Genomic DNA, 4,915 nt, shown 5'->3' on the forward strand with positions numbered 1-4,915 from the left:
TAGTAAAAAAAAAAAAAAGCTACTTTACTAAAAATATACAAAAACATTAATTTAATGAGTTGTGAACCTAATACTAAGAATGAGGGAAAAATAAAAAAGACAATGCTCAATATGACAGTTATGAAATGAAATGAAAGCCTCTGAAAATATGTGATTTTCTGTGATTAATATAGTGATTAATATAGAATATTTAACATATTAAAAAATAAATATTTTATAAATAATTTAAATGTATAAATAAATATTAAAAGCAAATATAAGAATAAATATTATAGAAATTAATTTTGAAAAATTTATCAAAAGATGTATTAAATTTATACTTTATCTAAATTGGTTCTATATTAATTTGTGTAATCAATGTACTTGACATGATTAATCACAATTAATGACAGAAAACTGTGATAAATTATATTTTTAATGAATTTTGTAAATTTTTTGATTAATATGATTTTTTTTGTGCAAGCAATATAAAAAATACAAAAAGATATTACAGCCTAAATTACAGAAAACAGGGCAATTATTAAAATTTGTAATCGATTTTCAGCCAAATTTTTTTGTTTGTTTTTTTGCAAGCAATATACACTAACAAATGTAAATATATTACACCTTTACTATTTACAATTTATAGAATAAATAGCCACATGCCATCCATCACAGCTAACCGGCTCAAAAATATGGTGTGCTCATGAGCAATGCTAACAGACTGGGGTGCTAACAGAGCTCTCTCAAGGTCTCTATCCCCATGTGTTGTTTCACTAACAGCTCAAACTTTCTCAAAAACATGTGAAAAGGTCATGAAACCTCACAATTTCACATGCACACTTTCTTTCTGCTTCTGGAAGCTTCGGATGCAGCCGTGATCTCTTTTTGGCAGCGTTCGACTCTCAGCAGCAACGCTACAACAGATGTGTTAATGCTGATGCTCTCTCTCATTCTCAATCGTTCGTTTTCTCATTCCTCTTTCTTAGTGACTGAAAGAAAACCCTCTAGAACAGTCCAAGCGACAGGGGGTCTATGTGCAAATATGGCAAATATGATAAGAGCAAACAAAGATTGCCAAACAAGAAACAAAGAAAGAGCGAAACAGAAAGAGAATCATGGGAAAACAAAAGCGAGGAATAGGAGTTGAATGAAAAGGCGGATTAAGGGACTAAGAGAACGAATAGTGCACTGGATAAAAGGGCAAGCAGCAGCAGAAGTGATGGATGAATGAGTCTGGTTGTGTGGATGAGTGGAAAAAGGTCTGGATGTGGGATGGCACGGATTTTCGAGCAGGTTGCGGGGCTGGTCCTGGCAGCCGAATACAAGCCGTTTGTTAACAGCGAAGCATTAACGACCTCCACGGTCCGCGCCAAAAAACATGAATGAGCTCTAATCAAACCGTGCCTGTGTTACAGCTGTAGGGCCTCTCCAAAAAAGGAGGAGGAAGAAGGGGGCCGGGTGCAGGTTTGGGCTCGGCCAGTTGTGGTTCCTGGGATGCAGAGGTGGGAAGCTGCGAAAACAATTTGGGCATCTGTGTGTGGAGCACATGTGGAGGAAATGGGAGAACATGCTGATTATTTGAAGCATGGGGAGAGATGGAGAGAGCATGAAGAACAAACACAGACCTGGAATGGAGATTTGGCTGGTACTGAGTGGATGGTAAATATTAGGAAAGTCATAATATATTGGGCAGATTTTCTGAGTATCTGAACAACAGTGTAATGCCAGTAATTAGTCAACATTGCTTTGTTTCAAGGTACACTACGAAGCATTTCTCAAAAAAAAAAAAAAACAGTGTTAAAAAGTGGTAAGAATAAAAAAACATTAAATTGTATTTATTCAGTTTTATATTCCTTAAACTAAACCATCTCTTACTAAAAAAATTGTTTGTTTTCGTAAAGTTTTCAACAAAGAAACTTTTAGTTAAATATGAATTGAGCCAGTGTATAAAAAAATGTGTTTTTCCACTCACCTTGGTAAATCAATAAAATAAAATAAAAAATAAATAAAATAAAATAAAATAAAATAAAGTTTACAAATAAATAAATTGTAAAAACAACTAAAATGTTAAAAAAAAATAAGCGTTAAAAATAAATACTTTTTTAAAATAAAAAATATAAAAAATATACTGTAAAACATATTAAATGTTAAAATAGATAAACTGTTAAGAAAATAATGTTTAATAAAACATACATACATTTTACATTTTATATATTAAGTTTTATATTCAGTGGTCATCTAGTTCATAAAGGTTCAGCAAGGAAACACTAAGAAAGACAGGAAAAGACTAATCCAGTTGCTTAAGTATCTAGCTGGTTGTACCCACAAAATTGAGCTAAATGACTGAACTCTGAGTGAGACCACTGCATTATATACTCTGTCAGTTCCCTAAAATAAAAAATAAAAAAGGTCTGCAATGGTTTTAATCGTTGATTAATGAGGCCTGCCTGCCGGCTACATATGTGTCGCATTAACCTGTTTGCTGAATCATACCGGTTCCGGTTTATAGTGACTTGTCTAAATAAACCATGCAGTGTAGCTAATGAAATCAGTGCTCTTCTGCTCCAGCGGGAGCACGCATTTACAGCATCCAGAGCAGCTGTTCCCAATGCACTACAGCTATCTCTGCACTACACCTGTTAGTTTAACCTGGATAGAAGTTTCTGGGGCAGAGAGCTTTAGTTATTCTGTAGGAGGCCCACAATGGTCTCACAAAATAAGCATGATTCGGGTTCAAAGTTTGGAAATACTAATTGCATGAGAATCTTATTAACAAGGTAAATGTTACAGGTGCTAAATTCTATTTTAAAAAAATACATTAGAAAAGAGAATCTATATGGAGGTTTCTGTTTACATAAAAGGGGATATGATACTGCACAACCATCACTCAAGGCTTTCAACAAAATTTAGTATAATCATGGTACACACAAAAAACTGCAAACCATGGCAGTGTCACACATTAAACAACAACAAAAACAAAACAATAAAACATTTTTCATTCAAAAAGAAAAATATATACATACATACACACACAATGTTTTAGAATTCTTTGAAAATGTTACATTCAAGCCACTGGGACTGTTCTAAAGATTAAAATGTCTAGGGTTAAGATTGTCATTGTGGTCACTCAATGAGGCCACAACAATAACATAAATATAAAGAAAACCAAAAGAACTCAACAGTCGGCTTTGAAAGGTGTCATGGCACCAGTGAGGAGTCAAATTAGACTCAATTAAGAAAACAAAACAAACATAAAAGCAGACAAAAGGGTGGAATTATATTACCAAGTTTCCCGCAAAGAGGAAAGAACGGCAACAAAAACAAAGACATCAAGAGGACATGAGAGAAAAATGTGCGTGGAGCTTCCTGCCACCAGCTATTACAATAACACTCTCTCTGCTTCCAAAGCAGGACGCTGGACTTTATGCTGAACCTTCAAATCAATGCAGCTTCTTGCAATTAGGTTGATCGCTCATAATTTGCTACTACCGCTCATATCCGATCCAGATCCAAGCCAGAATGTCACACCATGGAAAGGTTAAACTACTGGCCCCCAACCAGTTTTTCTCTGCCAAACAATACACTTACTTTGACCACCAGGGAAATCTGGTCATTGACTGTTCCAGAAAGTGCTTGGGCACCTTCAGGAGCTCCTTGAGGGAGTATGTCAAGTTCAGTGTTCAAAGGAACATGTTTTCCTTTCCTGACAAGCTGTTTTGTGAATGACCGCAACACATTTCTCCTTCTCGCAATGTCTTGCCCTTTCCCTATCATTTCTTTGTCTCTCATCCCCCAACTCTTGTTCCTTCTCTCCCAGCGAGGGGAATCTGCTCCAAGACTTTGGCTCATGAAGAAAAGGAAGCTCCTCTGTTTAATTGGCAAGCTCCCTGCAAAGCAGCTCTTTTTCATTACAAGCTGTTAGACAGATATCACGCATTATAGAGCCAACAGAACAGCAAGGCCAGGCGAGAAGCAGGGCATGAGGGGAGGTAGCTTGCAAAAGCACTGACCGTAATGTTGTCACCAAGAGATTTTCCCCTCAAAGAACGGCCATTCTTCAGTATGAGGTTATAGCTGAAAGTTAGAGTACAGACCCCAAGGTGTGTGACAGGGTGTTTTCTGATGGAAAAATTTGAAAATAAGGGAAAATGGAAACAGTCAGGGGTTCAAGGTGCTGGCAAAGTGCTGGCTAGCCTCTGCTTCACATTATATGGTTTCCTTTGTGGTGGCGGGACTGTCACTCTTAGTGATTGAAAGGTCTAGTACCGTGCTCCCAAAGCAAACAGCAATAGTAGTCCGTGCTCCCATGAGCTTTAAAATAAAGAAGAATTTTATTCTCTTCCTTGAATATGATGATAATATACCACTTAGGATAATAATCTCCAGCCTACGTTTACCCTTGATATTGTGTCACACTAATATAAACTATTTAAAGGCCATGTTCTTTGGTTGTGGTACAGTCTTTAGTAAAACAAACCTCAAATCTCTACTTTAACTTATTCAAAAATCTGAACATTTTGAGAGCGTCAAGACATGTGCCAGTGTTATTATGCAAAAGTTTAAATTTTATCAATTTGAAAAAGCATTTTAACAGATGGATATTGCCTCAGAGTTCTTGAAAATCCAAAATATAACTGACAATAGCACGTTATTTAGTACAATTAACAGATTTTAAAAAGTTAAAAATAATTTCAAAAAATACTGAATTATATTTGTGCTCAAGTTCCTCAAATCCTACTATCAGAGCAAAGTTTGAACTACAACCTAAATGCCAAGTATGATTTCTAAGGACGCAGTGACATTAAAATTGAAGTATTTTATGGTAAGGAAGATAACTCAATATTAAAATTCTATACTATTTTGAGTAAATAAATTAAAAGTAAAACTCAAACTAAAACTGAAAACAATCACTTTAAACACTAATTTAGTTAAT

The sequence above is a fragment of the Sinocyclocheilus rhinocerous genome, unplaced genomic scaffold (assembly GCF_001515625.1).
Source record: "Sinocyclocheilus rhinocerous isolate Xijiao unplaced genomic scaffold, SAMN03320098_v1.1 scaffold140, whole genome shotgun sequence".
Classification (NCBI taxonomy): domain Eukaryota; kingdom Metazoa; phylum Chordata; class Actinopteri; order Cypriniformes; family Cyprinidae; genus Sinocyclocheilus; species Sinocyclocheilus rhinocerous.